This window comes from Pantherophis guttatus, chromosome 1 (assembly GCF_059756535.1).
Source record: "Pantherophis guttatus breed Tessera chromosome 1, ASM5975653v1, whole genome shotgun sequence".
In the NCBI taxonomy this organism is placed as follows: domain Eukaryota; kingdom Metazoa; phylum Chordata; class Lepidosauria; order Squamata; family Colubridae; genus Pantherophis; species Pantherophis guttatus.
The window spans coordinates 253,858,623-253,878,781 of record NC_142063.1 but is presented as its reverse complement, the minus strand read 5'-3'; positions in this window follow the sequence as shown (position 1 = coordinate 253,878,781).

Here is a 20,159-nt window from a genome sequence, read left to right as displayed (position 1 = left end):
AGCTTGGTTGTTTTCTTGCAGATATTTCAGTACACTGATGATATTATCTAGTTTGAATAATGAAGCATCTGCAAGAAAACAACCAAGCTCAGAGAGCACCACATTGACAGAATCTTGCAAGTCTGAAAATATCAATCCTCACCCCCCACCCCTACTACCATCATTCATAGCCTGAAAAAGTAGGGAAGGTCTCTTCTGACCCATATGTCCTGCTCACTATCCAATTGCAGGCTATGCTGTCTCTTATTTGACCATTTCCTTGGCAGCTCTTTGCCAGTCTTGCAAAGTCTTTCCCACATATCATTACAGTTTCTATACCTTAACAAGTGTACTACAATAGTTCTAAGCCTTTAAACCCTTGTTAAAATTTGTTTAAAATTTTATCTTTCAAGAACCCTGGAGAAGTTTGGGTTTAAGAGACTGCCATCAAGTTACGGAAGAGCAGTTTGTTTTCTTTGTTATACATGATTCAGAGCCGGCTCATTATTTTCACTGCTAGGTTTTCTTCATCCAGATTATGGTATGTGTGTGAGAGAGAGAGGGGGAGAGGGAGGGATGGAGGAAGGGAAGGGAGCTTCCGCTTTGCTCAGGGCTCATTTTTCAGTAAGCAGCTGATTAGAAAAGGAGGAGAATTGGCTTGTGGAGACACTTGATGCAAATTTGCTGCCTGAACAGCCATTGCGGTAACTGTGGAGATATTCCAAAAGCCACACCAGAAACTCATGTAATATGGCATTATACAAACAATGTCACACAATGTCACAGCACAGACACATGTTTAGGATTGTTGGGGCCAGGCTAAGCAGGACTAAGACATTCGCTATGGATCATTTCTTGTCTCCATTAAAAAAAATAAAGACTGTCAGATGAAGGATAGGATCAGCTTGCTGTCTTCCACTAACAGGGATGTATCCAATGAGAGATCTGTTGTTTTTTTCCCTTTTGTCAAATAGTCAAATAATATACTCCAACTTTCCTTACTTGAAGGAAGGGTCTAAATTCAGTGAGACTGACTCAGTCAGAGGTATCTAATAAGCTTCAGCCCTTGATGGGAAAGTGAGATACTTGACATAAAACCACAATTAGGACCAGAATTCCCATTGCTAAGCAAAGCAGTTGTTAAGTGAGTCATGCCTGATCTTACAACCTTTTTTTTTTTTTTTTTTGCTATGGTTGTTAAGGAAATCATTACAGCTTGAGTCACACAGTCATTAAGGGAATCCAGCTTCTCCCATGGACTTCGCTTGTTGGAAGTTTCCTGGGAAGCTGGTGAATAGCTATCCCATCACCCTGAGATGCTGCAACCATTGTAAATACATGCTGGTTGCCAAGCATCAAATTTTGATCACATAATTGTAGAAATGTTGCAAGGTTCATAAATGCAAGGACTAATCATAAGTCACTTTTTTTCAGAGCCGTATCTGATACACTAAACAGATAGTTGTAAATCGAGGACTACCTGTATATGTTTCAGAGTCAAGATTGTTAACGTGACCTGTGAAATTTAGATAGACAGCTCGAGTTTCTTGTTACATAAATGACTACAACCCACATTCAATCATAGTCAGACAGCCAACTCCTACTATATGGACTACTGAATCTTCAAGTTCCTTATCATGGTCTTTTACTGTGTACCTTCAAGCAAGTTGGGCAATGACTAGAGGGAGAGCTGGCATGAGAGAAACCTGTCTGATGCTATCTTTATCATATGGGGGAATTGCAGCGTAAAATTATTTACCCAAGCTTCTAAAACAAGTTGCTGTTTAAATTCCACATCTTGCCATAGAAGCTACAGTTAACTGTATTGCTTCTGCCAGAAAAAAAGTTATTTAGCATTATGCTTTAGTAGAACAGAGAATTGCCCTGTGATATTTTAAAAGAAAAGCTTAGCTATATATCATCGATCAAGGTTGACTCATCCTTCCAGAGTTGGTAAAATGAGGACCCTGACTGTTGGGGACAATATGCTGACTCTATAAGCCACTTAGAGAGGGCTGTAAAGCACTATGGAGCAGTATATAAATCGAAGTGCTATTGCTATCTATGAAACAACTCTACTTGCTTTTATTATGACACCAATGATCATAGCTGGAATCTCTGCTCTTCCTCAGATCATTTTGATATATTCATTCATTTCCTAAATGCACATCCTAACATGATTTTGTGCAACTCAAAATGGTGTACATAATGCTCCCATCTCTTATTTTCCCACCATAATAACCCTATAAGGTGGGTTGGATTGAGAGAGAATGACCAGACTAAAGTCCACCCAGACAGCTTCCATGTCTAAGAGAGAATTAGAACTCATGGTCTCCCAGTTTGTAGTCTAGCACCTTGATCACTACTCCAGATTGGTTCTCTGGATTTTATTTCTTCTTCTGTGTGGAACTCAGAAAATGGCTCTATATGAAATCAGACCACTTGTTCAGCTAGAATCATTAATAGACCTAACAGTATTTTAGGTAGGATTAGGATTTTTTCCCCTCCCAATCCTATCTGATGATGGCAAGGCCACATTGTTCTCACCATGAGGTCTTCCACTGAATCAAGCCAACTGAAAGGGCAATTGGCATGATAAGAAGAAGAAACGGCCTCACTTTAATTCTACACATTTATACAGAGCTACTTGAGTTCTTCCTGAACCATCAATATCCTATCCATGTATAACAAGCAGACAGGGACTTCTCCTTGGTCAATGAGGATTCTCAGTGGCCAAGGAGAAGTTCCCTTGTCTGCTTCTTATACATGCTCTGTGCACCTCACTCCATTCATAGGGTGGAGTTGCTGCCATGAACCTTCTCTTTCATCATAATGATTATATATGTTTTATGTTTTCTGCATAGATTTTATTTCCTGGGCATTTCCGGCTAGCAAGAAACTTCAGAAAGGAGGCAGCTCTGAGGGTAAGAGTAAGAAGCCTAGTCAAGAAGTGGAGAAGAGTTTCTACAACCAAAAAAATGCCGAGTCAAATGAAATAAAGCTAGTCTTCAAATAAATGGACAAAGTAATTTCTAGCAATCACTTCACATAATTTTGGTTGATAAATTAGGAAAACAATGGGTGATTTGATATAGCACAGCTAGAATTTTGATTAGTGGTAAATATTTCTTCCAGTTTGAGTGACATGATACAAATGACTAGGTTATCAAATGGTTATACATGACTTCCAAACAATTATCTTCTGGCATATAGTCACCTTTTAATCCAGTTGTCTTGTTAAAAGGGAATAGAGCTAAATCTCCCTCAAAGATCCCTGCTTTTAGGGGAGCAAATAGATCCAGAACCAAGAGCCTTGGTGGCGCAACAGACTAAAGTGCTGTTAAATAGCACCAGCTGCCTGCAATTACTGCAAGTTCAGATCTCACCAAGATTGACTCAGCCTTCCATCCTTTCGAGGTAGGTAAAATGAGGACCCGGTTTGTGGGGGCAATATTCTGACTTTGTAGAAAATAGAACACCACTTAGGGGGGGCCAAAAAGCCCTACTAAGCAGGTATATACAAAAGTATGAAGGCTATTGCTTAACGCATTGTAAATCGCCCTGAGTCTCCGGAGAAGGGCGGCATATAAATCGAACCAATAAATAAATAAATAAAATAAATTTCAGAGGGTAAGTTAGGATTTTCAAAAGAATAAAAATGTCATCCCTATCCCCAGCTTTTGCTGTTTCCCACATTCAAAAATGAAAGTTACCCACCGTCTGACCTTTCCTGATTATTTTTCATTTGATAGTGCTTTTCAGTACAACCATTCATTTCTTTGGACGATCATATGTTTGTTATGAAGGGACTTTTTTTTTTTTTTTTTGGTGGGAACTCGAAACAAGAATGCAGCCCAATTCTATTTGTGTCTGTTAGAGAGAGGAAGGAGGGGACATTTTTATCCCAAACACCAGGAGAACAGTTTCCTCTTTAAAACCAAAGATGGGGGAAAGTGAGTTGCAGGAAGAAAACTAGGTTTTAATAACAACAACAACAAAAATCTATTTCTATTGTTACTGTTGTTGTTGTTGTTGTTGCTGCATTATATCTAGCCTGTCTCTGAGGATCTCTGTTAAATTTCCTGTCTCTGATTCTCAAGATTGTGTCCTGCGAAGGGCCAGCTGCTTTGGCACGGCAGTCAGGCACGGTAGTGAGCAGACGTCTCTGGGAGGTAAAGCATGTGTGCGTGGGGAGGACGGAAGCCTGGGAGGCAAGGCAGAGGACTAACTTGCAGCTGAAGCTGCTCGTGGGTTAGCAATGGCAGCTAAAGGTCCTGTGAAAAAGAGCTTGGGCGTCCTTCTGTTGGTTGGCCAGCTTCCAAACAAGAACCATTCACAGGCCTTTTCTCATACTGCCTGTTCTAAAGAGGCTAAACGGGAACAGAAAATGAATTGCTTTTTTTTATTGACCTCAAAGAGGTCCTTTTATGGACAAGGCCTACGCCTGTCATTTTTATTTGATCCCACTTGAGAAGCTGACCTCTGCTGCCTGCGGGGTCTGCCCTTCTGCAGAACCAGGTGACATTCCCAGCCAGGGTGAAACTTGGAAGACTGTTCCTTCTTCCTCCTTGTGCTTCAAGTTCACCAAAGGCAGCCTCCAGACAAACGGCCATTCAGCCTTCCAGCAGGGGTTATAAAGAGCATCAGGAAGCTGGGAAGAGATACATCTGTCTACTTGGGCCAACTTTCTTAGGCAACTCTTAGACGTAGGCAAACAAGTGATGTTACAAAAGTTGTTTGTGCTTATCCACATAAAGGCTTATCCACAGTCAGGCTCTGTTCTGAAGCCCCTTTCATGTATGGCAGTATTTGTTCCCCAACAGAATTGCTGCTCAGTAGGTATTCTGCAATGAGTACTGAATTCTTCAGTAGGTATTCTGCACTTCCGGAACACACACACTGCTCCCTCCACGCATGCGGGCACGACCCATCGTGCATACGCGCACATTTCCCACATGTGCCTCACCCCCTGCGCATCCCAAAAATCAGCTGGCCAGTGGGAGGCACGTGTGTGCATGCACAGTGGACATGAGCTGGGCGACTGCTCGTGTGTCAGCAGAGAGGGCTCTGTGTGCCAGCTGTGGCACATGTACCATAGGTTCGCCATCATGGACCTAGATAGGCAGATGTTGTTGTTGAAGATGTTGTTGCAGGACACAATACTACATAAAGGTGCTTTTTGCAGTTAAGTAGTGATAATTTTGACAATGCCAATGGTATTCAAGTAGTGCCCCAGATATTTTGGAATTGTATCAAAGGCACCTATCATTTTGATTTCTTGTGCCATAGTCATTCCACTTCTCTTTGCAGGGCTTTGCATTTTGTGATTTTTTTCCCCCTACTTCCTTCTATTCTACTATGTCCAGCTACTGAAACATCTCTCCCTCCTCCTCCTCTCTCTCTCTCTCTCTCTCTCTCTCTCTCTCTCTCTCTCTCACACACACACACACACACACACACACACACACACACACACATCTATCATTGTCTATCAAATATCTCTGAAAGAAAGTGCATGGAGTTCAAGAGGTTTATCTTTGATAATATGTATAAGATTATTGTCAATTTATTCGTTTGCATACTTTGTAAGTTTGACAGTTCATCTCTTGAATGATTTACACAACAGAAAAAAATTAAAACATCCATGGCATGCATAAAGATATAAAAACAAGTAACAAGAAAATTAACAACAAGAAAATGTTATTTGGAATAGCTTTGATTTCAGCAACTCCTGAAGGCTTGTCGAGATGGGGTCGGCCTGATCTTCATAGCAACAGAACTCCAGAGAGTTGGCATTACTCTTGAGAAATTTTCTTGCTAGTTTCAACTCCCTTCACTTCCCAAAAGTGGGACACTAGGAGTCATTTTTCCACAGATGACTTGATAAACTATTCTGGCTGAATTATAACTGATTCTAATTTAGAGTTGATTACCTATTTATTTTCCTTTCTCAACAAATATAGCGTTAAACGGTGATTGCAAATAAGAATGTGATTATGGTTCATTCATTCAAGCACCAGCTGAATAAGCACGTGCAGTATACTACCATTAACCATAAAAATGGTTGATTTTCAATTAAATTGTTTTTGAGATTTAGTGGGACAGAAATTATAAAAATATAATACAAATAAATAAATCTTTTACTAGACTAGACTACCTTGGATTGCAAATGAAGACTGCATATTTGAATGCTGTTCCAGATTGATTTAAAACAAAAAACACCCCTGGAATGCAAGTGGAAATGTTTTAGCCAAATGTTTTTCATTATGATATATTAGTTTTGAAAACATAATTGGTTGTGTTTTGGGAGATAGTCAATGCAGTTCACCGACAATTTAAAAAATGTATATGTGTTTGTGTATTTAAGAGAAGATAATGTGCAAAAGTGCACTATCTTAGAGAAATGTGTACCCTCAATGAAATTGTAGAGGCAATAAACATTTACAAAAATGTATTATAGTGCAAACTTTTTTTACAAAAATTGAGAGCAGCATCTACAAGGGGTATCAAAATCTGCAGGTTGTCAGGACAAGTTCAATGTTGTGTTTGATGTCCTGCCCCTTGAGTGTGTGTGTGTGTGTGTGTGTGGACATTGCATGCATTGCATATGCCAAAAGGCAGGGCCTTGTTCATAAAACTGCAATCCACCATCTTGTGGAAGTTGACCTCACCCACTGAACTCAGATTGGCATTCTGAACTTGACATGTGATGGAGTGATGAAGAATAAGCAACATGGATGGAAAATAAGCAACACAGGTGGATTTTCCCTTCCCTAATTCCAAGTCTTTGCACTTATTTCTTGCCTTGAAAAACAGCTTTTTTTCTGAGACAATCCTACGGATTTTCCCTGTCTTGTCCTTATGAATGACCTCAACCACTGGTCCCACAAAGCCAGGGGGACTTCAGGGAAGGACAGGACTCCTGCTGATTTCTCTCTATCTGTGCCCTGAGGAGTGGGCTTTTCTTCTCTGATGGCAGAGGGAAAGAGCGCTTGAGCCCAAGAGTCTGCGGCATCAACGGGATGGCGGCATTGTCTCTCAGGAAGCTGAAGAGAGACGGCTCCAGTGGGTGCATCTGGCCGCTAATGAGCTTTCTGGTGGCAGCCCCATTCTCATCGGCCCCATTTGTTTTTACAGGCTGGCCTTTGTTGACTTTAAGCTTGGGTGGCTCTTTCTTATTTTTCTTTGCCACACAGTACAAACATTCTCAGGCGTTAAGCTTGCCTTGCCCTGGCTGCCTCCTGTTCATCTGAGACTGTGGGGGAGCTAAATTTAAACTTGATTGATAGCTTTTAACCAGAGAAGGTCAGGGTGCTGTTTTCCTGTCAAATGGTCTGCTGCTGTTTGTGTGCATTTTCTTTCCATCTCTCTCACACTCGTGCGTTCTCCTTTCGATTTGTTTGTTTACTGGGATTTTTTTAAGGAGCTAAAGTCTTCAAAAGGAAGTTCTCTCCAGCCTTTCTCCTGAAGGGCATTTCTTCTTCTTCTTCTTTTTTTTTTTTTTAAAAAAAACAACTTTAGTAAATCTTCAGGAGATGCTTCCTCTGTCTGAACGAGACTAGGAAACAGAGCAACCAGCCAGGCTATTTAAACTACCACAGTTGAGTCTGTGACAGGAAGCTTCTAGATCTCTTTTCTACTGCAGGGCATTCTCAAGGAATAATCCAGATTTTTTTTTTTGCCTCAGTCGTCACAGAAGGCCCATTACAGAAGGTAGCCTGATCATTTTTGTTCTCCCATAGACAGTAGATGAATAACCAAGTTAGGAATGGGCAACATAAAGCCAGCCAAACTTAATTTGTCCCCAGCACTCCTCACCTCCAAGTGTTCCCAAATTCCATTCTCTACCTGATATTTTAAAGATTGTTTTAATTAAAAATAAACAAGAACTAGTATTCAAATAGCAGGGCATCAGCTTCCAATTTTTTTTAAATTTACAGCAATGCCTTTTGGGCTCTATGAAGTTCCCATTGAAGATTTACTGGTTGTCCTAGCCCAAAAGAACGGCCTGTTTTTAAATTAAATTTAAATCAAATTTAAATAAACATTCAATCTCTGTACCCAAGAACTGAAAAAATACAACAGGTCAACAAGTGTTTTTCTTCTTTTTCTTAGAGCAGGAATCACATGATTGTACATGGTGGCAACACGTGGTGGCATTTTATCATTTTAACCCACTCCCACCTCCCCCAGTGGATGCTCCAGGATCCAAGTGGAGCCACAAATATCTATCTATCTGCAGAGAGTAAGGAAGATGACATTGATGGAAACCTGCAGGAATCATTACTAGGAACTATTAGCTTGGCAAAGAAGGCTGACCATGTTTAAATACAAGATAGCATTAGCAATAGCACTGAGACTTATGTACCGCTTCACAGTGCTTTATAGCCTTCTCTAAGCAGTTTACAGAGTCAGCATATTGCCCCCAACAATCTGGGTCCTTATTTTACCAACCTCGGAAGGATGGAAGGCTGAATCAATCTTGAGTATGGTGAGATTTGAACTGCCAAATTGCAGTCAGCTGGCAGTCAGCAGGAGTAGCCTGCAGCACTGCATTCTAACCACTGTGCCACCACAACAATGGAATAACATTGCCTGATTATTGAATTGTAGCAAAGAGGAGGAGATACAGCACAATTAGAGTTGTAAGATTCTCTGATTATAGCTAATCTCAATAAAGATAATTTTGAGATTAGCTATAATCAGAGAATCTTACACTTTTACTCTTCCTGTGAAATTGATTTCCTGGTCCAGCCTACCTACTGGGGCTGACAATACAGTACTCTTAACTGAATGCCTGATCTAGATAAATTAGCAACAAATATTCTTAAATAAGAATAAGCATATATAATATATGTAGAATAACCAGGTTTACTGTGGGAGAAACCTTGGCTACACCTAGTAAATTGGCTATTATTTTGATTAGAATAAAATAGAATCTGTAGATTTGACAGATGTTAGTGAAGGAATGATAACATGAGGGGTCTGCTTGAAGAGCTCCTCAAATTCTTGGCAGAAGATGAGCACAGTCTTTTCTTTAGTCAGATGTACCTCTGGATTATGATTGGCTCTTGGGTAGAAGATTGACCATTGATTCAACTTTTTAAAGGATAAGATTCAGTGTCTACTCACTTGGGAAAAAAGTCCCATAGAATATTTTTTGAGGATACATGTGCAGATGGTGCCACTTGCATTGGAAGATGAATTACAGATTGCATTTGGTCTGAAAAAGGCATAGCTTGATAACATTTTTTAACTATCCATAATTCTTGGAAGTTGCCCAGAAACTCCGTTAGCTGAAAAACTTTGGGGTTGTAATGTTATTTTAGTGAAAGTTTAGAGCACTTGAATGTAAAGTATTGGATATGTTATTCCAGTGATTCATATTTTCACAATGTACATGGATGGCTTATTATGGCTCATCATATTTTTCATACAACTTACAGCTTATAAAATGAATGTGTTGTGAATTCAGAAAGAACGTGATATAAAGAGGATGGACAAGATCTGATAGATAGACTTTTGCTTTGAGAATTTGGAATAAGGTTTCAATCTAGGTGTCTCTGTATAACTTCCTTAGACACTTTCAGTTTTTTTATTTTATTTTATATCTGACTTTCTAGTTCCTGGAAAATCAAATTAAAAACGTCAAGTTTTATTTTATTTTTTGAACTTGTACTATATAGTGAAATTTCTGGGATTTTTGAAATGAAATGTAGATATCCATGAATAACTGGGATGTACCTATGTTATAGGTCACATCATTCTTCAGTATAAGTCCCTGGCCTTGCTTAATCCATAGACATATATTCTTTCTGCCACATGCAGTTTTGTAGTTTGCAAAATCAGTCTTATCACAGTTTTTTTCCTCCTATACCAGGCTGAGAACTCTGAGTTTAGTCCTGCCTTAGTGGTGAGTCCAAGCGGGTGGTTTTGAACCAGTCGTTTTCGCTTAGCATTACAAAGAAGGCAAGGAGAATCTACTTCTTAAAATGCTGCCAAGAAACTATCTCTGTTTAATTGCCAGGAGTGAAATCTAACCTGAAGGCACATACATACACCCACACATGAACACAAATGAATAAATGTCTATGGAGATCCAGGTCATGGTTGTCCCAAAGATGCTTTTTCAAGAGACAACTGGACTTTCTTGTTTTTCTTTGAAGATGTTTTGCTTCTCATCCAAGAAGCTTCTTTAGCTCCCTGGAAATATGTTTACTTTGTCTTCAGCTACTGCTGTGCCCACTAGAATAGAAAAAACTATTACTATCTTGTTATTGTTATTGCAACATTTGGAGCTGCAACCAATTCTAATTATTTGGGATTGACTGCTATGTGTCAAATATGTTCTTGTTTGAGAGTTATATAGAGGAAAAAGCAAATCTAAAAAAAAAAAGACAGAAAACAAAAAGAAAAAAGTACAAGAATTTTTTTAAAAAAACCCTCATTCCCCCCAAGTTATGAAATATAATAACTTCCAAATAGATGCCAACTATTCTAAATTATTTACATCCCATAAATAAGTATTGATTTGAACTCTATTAAGAGTCCAGATCTTAGGTGTAGATTTTGGACTCTATTAAGATATAAAGAACAGTGAATTTTTCAGTCCTGAAGGCAAGCTAAAAGAATGATTATACAGTCCTGAAGGCTCATCCATGTAGCCATGCTGACCTGCTTCCCTTCTATCCTTGACATGGGAAAAGTATGTTAATAGAAGAACCGCTGGCATCAAAGCCTGCCTTGTATTCTGTCTCTGGCAGGAGTCTGGGAATGTTGCTGCCCTGACAGAATGTCATCAAGGTTAAAGAGAATCCTCCTCCCACCCATTCTAATCATCCAAAGAGCCACTCCACTATTTCCCTGTGTAAATTATTCATACTTTGAACTTTGCAAAATAGTGGGAGAAGATAAGGCAAGTGTAATGTCAACTTTGTGGAAAGTCCATATTCAGTCCTCTACAAGGTCAATCTTCCCCTGGCCTAACCATATAGATAAAATAACACCTGAGCCAGAGATACAGCTGGTCTTTCTAATACCATCTTCATGAATCATCATGAAGCCACAGGCTCTGGTAACTGGAGGCAATTGAAGACCAGCTTTTCATATGCATTGGAATGTTTGCATAGGTGATAGGTTTTTTTTTATTGGGTTTTTTTTTTTTTGCTTTAATTTATATGCTGCCCTTCTCTGGCGACTCAGGGCGGCTTACAATGAGTTAAGCAATAGCCTTCATACTTTTGTATATTTATACAAAGTCAGTTTATTGCCCCCACAATCTGGGTCCTCATTTTACCTACCTCTGAAAGGATGGAAGGCTGAGTCAACCTTGTGGGATTTGAACTTGCAGTAATTGCAAGCAGCAGATGTTAATAACAGTGCATTAGTCCACTGTGATAACAAGTTCTCCATTTTGTCAGGGAAAACACTATTTTCAAACCAAAATTCCTAGTTTTACCTTGCCACAGCACCAAGATGGAGGCTTTATTCTGCATATACTTTATGTGTCAACTGTTTGAGGTAAGTAAGGTCAAAAAACAGGCATGGCAAAGATTCCAGAAAAGCTGTTTTTAATGTTTTGGTGTATAATAGCCCCATCTTATACCAAACAAAATCAAGGCAATCTTACCTTGAGTATCTTTCTCGTGCTTTCCTCCTTATCAAGCCAGAGAAATATTTTCTGAAAACCTTCCCCCTTTAACAGTTCATTTTCCATTTTAAAGGCCAGGTCTTCATTCCTCCACAATATATCATCAGCAGATTAAAAAAACGGGCTTTGTTGCACATGTAGCTTCCCACCATTTGTGATGCATTCATCTTGGCACGCTAAATACTGCTACCTGGTGATAATTTATAATGTGGCAGAATGGGAAGTTATAAAATATATCACTAGTAATCATATTTACTAAAAATGTTCCCCTCACTTTTTGGAACACAGTGACAACCACTACTCAAAGGCCAAGGAATTCTGCATGCTCTTAAAATTACATATGATAGATAGCGGAGTCATAGATCAGTAGCAAGATCAAGAGGTAGAATGAATAGTGGACAAAGGTGAGCTGGAACTATGACATGAGGACAAGGCGGTTTAAAATCCTGCTTTGCAATCAGAAGCTTTCCTGCTATTAGTTGTAATAGAAACAAAACTAGTGGTTCTCAGAATTATTTATTGTTTGTTTCTCATTGCAGATAATAACCATATGGGCACTAGCCGAGCTTATCACAGTGAGAAGAAAGGTTAGTACTTTTCCCATATGGTGCTAATCTCCCAGGGCTGGTTATTTAATAATGAAAAATCTTAAACAAGTGGCAAGTGTTCACATCCAGTTTTTGGCCTGTGCATTGCATAAAAGTGCCTTTAGTGAAGGTAATGTGAAAATCATAGCAAGAACCAGTTGCAGACCTTTTGTTAATACATTTGAAATTCTTTCAATAATTTTAAGCTCTTTTTAAAACGTTCATTTAATCAAGAAATTGATTAATGGTGGATTATTACTTTTTGTAATAAACGTATGAAGCGTGCTGCTGCATTTTTGCAATTCTCATTTAAAAACAATAGTAGCTCTATTGTCAAAATTAAAATACCTTGCCATATGTACTCTAAGTATAACTTTATTCTGAAATTCCTTATCAATGGTCCAGTACAGAGTTTTCTTGATATCATTACTCTGGTATATAGGGATTTCCTATGAAAGGCATAGCTTTTCCTATAGTTTGATTAACTTATAAATTTGTACCACACTTTTTTCTCCTTTACAAAGGCCCCAAAGTGCAGAAACATCTGGTATAATGTAACATGCGACTTAGCCTTAACATCACACTAAATCCTTGTGGTTGAAAAGAAACCACAACAGTCAAACCGCTTCTTTCTAGACAGCCTCCAGACTTAATTGTCATAAGTATCTTCTGCCTTCTTATTTCACAGCAGCACATGTTCAAATGTGGAAGGAGAGAGGAATTGGAAGAGTTTGGTGTTTTCTCCCATTTTATTATGAGAAGGATGCATTTGCCTGCATTCTCCTTTTTTTTTGCTTGAAGATGCCTTAAACTGGGCATGCTGAGAAAAATTAAAACTCAAGTTAAATACTGGAAATTGGCAACTGTTACGTTAACCAACTGGAGAAGGCACATCAGAGGTATTAGTGATCATTGCCAAATGTTAAAAAGGAGAAAGCTTTTCAAAATATGTGTTAATGGCATCAGTTCTGTATAATGGGTAAATTAAAGCTTTGTGTGTGTGTGATTCCATAAAGCAGAGAAACTAAGCTAAACCAACATTTAAAAATTCCCGTGAGTACAGGGGCTCATATTTGATAAGGTCATGCTGCCAGTGGAAAAATTGAACTGATTTTAGAGCTCATTAAACTAATATTGACTAACAGAGGCTTAAAGACTTAAAATATTATGTAACGTCAGTTCACAATCATTCATAATTATTATTCATGACTGGTTTAGTTCAGTATCAGTAATACAGGACTGATACTGATATTGACAACTATTTATAAATGTAGTAGAACACACCTATGCTCTGTTCCTACTTCTTTCCAATTTTATCTTCCCAAACATTTTACAAAATAAGATAACAGATCTAAAGTCTTCCGGTAACTCTACAGATTGAGGGTGATATCTGAAGTTTGGGAGTTAGAATCTGGACATCCAGAATAAAGCCTGGTGACCTAAAAATGACTTCTAAACTTTTACCAACAAGCAAGATTTCCTTTCATTTATTTTGGTAAAAAAAAGGGGGGAAAATCCTGCCACTATAAATGCTTTCTCTTTCCTGAACATTTTCCTGCTAAGGCTTATGGTCTCAGCATCCGTGCAGGAAGCCATTTAACTCAGATCACGTGGTTCAGCGGCTAAGTCCTTCTCTTCACCCTTTGCTTCATTTATTGGTCACGTTTGCTAGTTATAGTCTTCCTCTGTTCAGAGAACAAACAGGAAAAGGGGGCTCTATTTTCTGAACGGAAAACATCCCACGGCGCTTTCAGTTGAAAGCCCAGCCGAGAAGGACTTTGCAAAGCTTTGACTGGGTTGCTCAGTTTAAAGGGATGCAGTTGAATTGGATCCTCAAAATTAAACCTATGCATCAATTTAAGGCATTGACTCAAGTGCCTTCAAATCGCTTCTGAGGAATGTTGAACGGATTTTGAAGATTCAGGGGATTTTTCTGACTCTTCAGAATCTCAATCGCCACTGCTGCTTCCTTCAGTTTATGGGCAGAGCTGAGTGGGTACTGAGTGATGGATTAGCTCTTTGACACAAGCACAAAATTTATCGCCTCTGCAAATCCTAACAGGGTTTGGGAAGCGTCCTCTTTATAATTTTCGTCCTCTCTCTCTTCTGATAGAATTTATTTAGATGGGTTTGCTTGAAGAGCAAAAGAAACCCGAGAAGTACACAAATATTGTGTCTGTGTGGTATGTGTGCATGTGTATACGTATAATTTGCAGACATTTTGTGAATCATGCAGCCTTACAAATCTGCAAGAAGAAAGATAAACTGAGCATCCTTTTAGAGGCACAAACAGTTGGACAGATGTGAATGTTGTGTGATCTATGTTCTCTTACCTTACAAACTAGAGTTCAATGTGTGCTGCTGCATTTAAATTGCTGATGGCCATCCTTCAAAAGCATACGATGAATGAGTTTGAATCCCATGCTGAGTCACAGATAGGTAAATTGTGCCATGATTCAGCATAATGTGTATACCTATCAATTATGGTTTTAGCTTCCTCAATAAATCATAACTTAAAAATCGTGGCTTAATGCAATTTATGCAGTCATGTAGAGGGGTAAACCACAAGGGATCCCTTCTTTGTGTACTGAACCATCTTGTAACTATACTGCAATATGGTAGAGCAATAAAGACAATTCATAGATTATCTATGTTCCCTTCATAACAGTAACACATATTTGTTTCTTTGGCACTCTTGCAACTTTGATGATCTCTTGCTGCTGCTTCTTTTTTCCTCCTTTACAAATTTGCCAGATTCAAGATTCGTTTTACACACAATATGTTCAGAAATAAATTTATAATAAGAGTCAGGTTTAGAATGAACTTTAATTCTTTTTTCTTGTATTTGTTCATATTCCAAATAGAAGGCTGAGCTTGGAGATTGGGAAGGAAGCCAGTTAGACATATTATCTCTGTCTTTCTCAACACAGTAGTTTTGTGTTCCCTTTAGTTGTTTGAGCAGTATATAAACTACTGTATGTAAAGAACAAAGTATTTAATAAGGCTATTTCATTCGTTCAGATCTCGAATGTCTTCTGCTTGTGTTCCCTTTTTTTGTTTGAGCAGTATATATATATAATATGTTTATCTATTTTCTTATAAATATATTTTCTAATATATTTAATACACACACACACACACACACACCAGGGGTGGGTTCTACTTACCTTTACTACTGGTTTGGAGTGGGGCCGTGCGCAAGCACAGAAATTTCTGCACATGCGCAGAAGTGTTTTGATGATGGCGGCATTGGTGGGCGGAGCCTTCCACCGGTTTTACTACTGGTTCTATAGAACCAGTGCAAACTGGGGGCAACCCACCACTGACACACACACACACATACACACACACACAGAGATTTCATCAATGCCCCAAGTTCTGATTTCACTACTTTAATTTGCTTCTCTTCTGTTTTACCATTATTTTGTACTTAATTTTGTTCCATTACCATTTTCCCACTTTAGGAAGCCTTTGGGGTTGATGAACAGAATGAAATTGAATGACAGCAATTAAAATATCCCCATTATTATAAATGTTCCCAGAAAAATATGGGAAGCAAGAATCCTAGTTTATTACAAGAGAGGATGTGGATCAAGTGTCCATCTGTTTCAAGATGGTTGTTGTATCCTCCTGTTTAAAGCAAACAATTAGAAATCTGATCGGGTAGATCATTCCAATGGAATTGCAAACAATTGTAATGGAGTTGTACAAAACCAGGAAGCCATCTGAAGATCAAAACATGTAACCCCTTGAGTCACGACAGGCTCATGACTCAAGCTGGAGAGACAGCATTGTCTGTAAACCTACTCTCTTAAAATACGAAATTAACTTTCTGTGTGTAGGCCTTGGGCAAGAGGTGGGGAGGGCAGTCCCACAAGATGTTTTGGGAGTGGTTTGCATTATTGAGGGGAAGTAACTCCAAAATTACAACAAAGCTACAAGTAGCCATGGGGGTATCCCTGGGTTCCCATGAGAAACTGCAAATGTTGCTTATCTGTGTCATGCCAGCGTTCAAACCGGAGGCCAAAACAGTTTAAAAATACCAACAGTGCCACAGATTTCCCAGGCCATATATAGTTCACACATCTCATAGGAGGAGGAAAGACTTACAAATAAGCATGGACACTCTCACACAACACAGAATGAAGCAGGATAGAAAAGATGCGGCACTGTAACAAAAGTTAATAAAAATAACTTCAACAGTACAAGTTCATTAAGCACAGTCTATGGTTTCTACCTACTTCAAAAGCCAGAAAGAAGACAGGAAAGAAGATCTTGTTCTTTATAATCAGAGAAAGAGAAAATTACAACAAGTCTTGTTTTGTCAACAAAAGAGTTTACAGAAGTATTTCGGTCTTGATTTGCTCCTGACGGACTCAACAGTTAAGATAGCGATATTCTCAAGGCATTCCAAGTTGAAAGATTAGAGAAAGGGAAAAACAAAACATGGCAGAACTCTCACAATAATCCTTAGTAGGTTTTGTGGTATTTTCCCATTGTGACAAGCGAAAGCTAACTTCAGTGCAAAGATAAATATAAGATTTTTCTCAAAGGGCAAAAGGTTTAATTTAAACAATGATTTACATTTTTGAAAAGGAATTAATCAAACTTTAAAAAGAAAAAAAAACCCAGGTATCTTTGTAGTAGTGGAATGGGAGATTGATCAAACATGTATTTTATAATATGGAACACTACATAGTCTCAGAATATTAAAACAAAATTTCAATTGTATTTTAAGCAATTTGATTACATTTCTCCATGTTTTCTTCGGTGAACCTGAGTAGGTTGAAACATGCTGCTTTCAGGTTGGTTTGTTTGGTGGCATTTGACATGACTTTTTGAATGTTTCACAAAGAGCGTAGCTTAAGAACCTGGATTTAACAATTATTTATTTAATTTATATCCCACCTTTATTACTTAAATAACTAAATTATATTTTTTCCTCCTCCTACTTTCCCTACAACAACAAACCTATGAGAAGGGTTAGGCTGAGAGAGAGTGACATGCCTAAAGTCACCAAATAGGCTTTCATGCCTAAGGTGGGACTACAACTCTTCATCTCCTGATGTCTAGTCTGGTGCCTTAACCACTAGACCGAACTCTGTATTATAATATGTAGCATTTGGCTTCGGATTGAACTCATTATATAATTTATAGTTCCCAAAAGTATTGAAAGACATAGGTAGAGGTTAGGGTTAGAGGGTTAGGCTTCATATTCTTTAGCAATGGGTTTGCTGCCCCGTTGCTGGGTGGGCGTGGCCATGGTGGGCGTGGCCTAGTCAGCTTTCTGCACAACGAGGGGGTGTTTTTCATCCTCCCCAGGCTCCGGAGGCTTTCCTTGAGCCTCTGGGAGGGCAAAAACTGCTTCCCCCGGGATCCAGAGGCCCTCCAGAGGCTGGAAACAGGCCCATTTCTGGACTTCCAGAACATCTAGTAGACCCATTTTTTGCCCTCCCAGACCCTCCACGCAGCCCCTGCACTTATCTGGAATGATGAACATGGAGCGTGGAGACTCCTGGGAGGGGAGGGGTGGGCGTGGCCAGCCAGGGGTGGCATTTGGGGTTTTGCCAAACCCTGGCGATCCTTGGCTAGAGGATCGCCCAAACCCTGCCGAACCCCCAGGAGCCCATCCCTGGACATAAGACAGGAAAGTTACTTGTATTTACATGATCCCTCCAATGAGCTGTCTTAACTCAATGTGCCCAATCACAAACTCCAATCAATCAAGGATCAGCCAAGTCCTTCAAACTCGAACATGTGTGATAATACCATCTTGATCAGCACCATTGTGGACAGAGCTGGAAGAGGTTCACACCCCCCCATAGTTGTTATGAGTCAACTGTATTTTTTTGTATATGTTTTTATATTTTTTTTAAAAAAAATATTGTTAGCCTCCAGAATCATGGTTGTGAGATGGACGACTGTACAAATCCACTAAATAAATAAAGCTACAATTCTCCAGCCCACACTCCAAAAACGGGAGGAGGGTTTAAAGATTTATTTAGCACAATCTTGTAGTATTTTTAAAAAATGGCTTCTCTTTACGGAAAAGGAGCAAGCAAGAAAATATACTTCTATTCTCCCAAGCCTTTTATTTTTTTAAAATAACACAGTTTTTTTCCTTAGGAAAAAAAAATGCTTGAGAACATTAGATGAGTTCTATTGCTGATAGCCTGCCAACTCTCTTTCCTAGTATTACAAACTTATAGCCCATGTTAAGACCTCCAATTGCACTATAGTTGAACTTTGCTAAATTAGCCATTGGTGTAAGGCCACATTCCCTTTTTTCAAGAGGGATAACAGTTGCTGGAAGGAATCCCAGTCTGCCTCAGATAGCAAGGTCACAAGAGATGTTTGTACCTCTTTGCCACTTCTAAAGCAATCATGTTACATATTCAAATGCATTTCCGAATATACAGCCTTAATTGCGGGGAGAGCATTGCCATCCCTTTCTTTTCTAACTTTCTTTTCTAACTTTCCCTTTCTTTTCTAAGTAACGTAGCAAACTATGACTATTCTAAATTATTTTACTGGTATTGTATATCCCATCAAATTGAATTTAAATCGATTTCAATGTTTGTAGAAAATAAACTCTTATTTTAATACACAGCTTGAGACACTATTGAATTGTGAATCAGGGGACTTCTATTTCTTACACCACATAAAGGATTAGATGGTGCTCAGTGTGAGTTACATTTTTAATAACACAGTTCTTTGCAAAGGAACCAAGATAAGCAAATAAGAAGAGCCCCGTCAAATCAGAAAACATTTTGCTTGGAAATTAGTTTCATATAACATAATCAACCAACACATTTATGTCTATTATCATCATCATTTATTTATTTATTAGATTTTATCCCACCTTTATTACTTCATAACTAACTCAAGGCAGTGAACGTACCTAATACTCCTTCCTCCTCTATTTTCTTCACAACAACAACAACTTATTGAGGTGGGCTGGGCTGTGAGGGAGTGACTGACCCAAATCATCCAGCTGGCTTTCATAGCTAAGGCAGGACTAGAACTCACATTCTTCAGGTTTCTAGGCCAGTATCTCAACCACTACCACAAACTGATTTTTATTTAATTTAAGAACTTAATTTAAGAATGTAAGAAATATATTGACATGATTTGTAGAAAGTCCTAATCCTAAAACTAGGAATCAACTGAAGAAGGATATTTCATGATAAGTCAATAGTTTGCTTAAAGGTCAGCCAATTTCTGTTATCTTCAGCAACAATTAACACCACTGAAAAGCTCTTCAGCTTGAATCTTGTGCTTTTTTTTTTCTTTGCAATTGCCCCATATGTTAAGTACTACGCGATGAATATGATTCACATTGAATCATTCTTAAAGCATTGCTATAATCTTCCTAATGTCACCACTGTGACTTGTGAGTACTTGAGGCTGTCTGTAATGCAGGTCTTCTACGTGCCAGTTTATCAAAATATAAATTCCTTTTGGTGAAATCATTTGTTGGCCAGCAGTCTTCTAAAATATTCTTTGATATGTATGTGTAGGAAGAAAAATCTGGCATATTAAGGAAGTTTTCAGAAAGAAAAAGAACGCTTACAAAATGTGTGATATCCCTGTGCTGGGGAAGAAGGTGGCAAACTGGAAGGGCTTACTGGGTTTAAAAAAGTTAAACTTTCTTTACAATGACATTCAAGATGGGCCTGGTAGCTCAGCAGACTGAAAGCATTGTGATTAACACAAGCTGTCTGCAATTACTGTAAGTTCGAATCTCACCAGGCTCAAGGTTGACTCAGCCTTCCATCCTTTCTAAAATAGGTTAAATGAGGACCCAGTTTGTGGGGGCAATAAGCTGACTTTGTATAAATATACAAAAGTATGAAGGCTGTTGCTTAACGCATTGTAAGCCGCCCTGAGTCTCCAGAGAAAGGTGGCATATAAATCAAATAATAAAAAAAAAGATTCAAAAC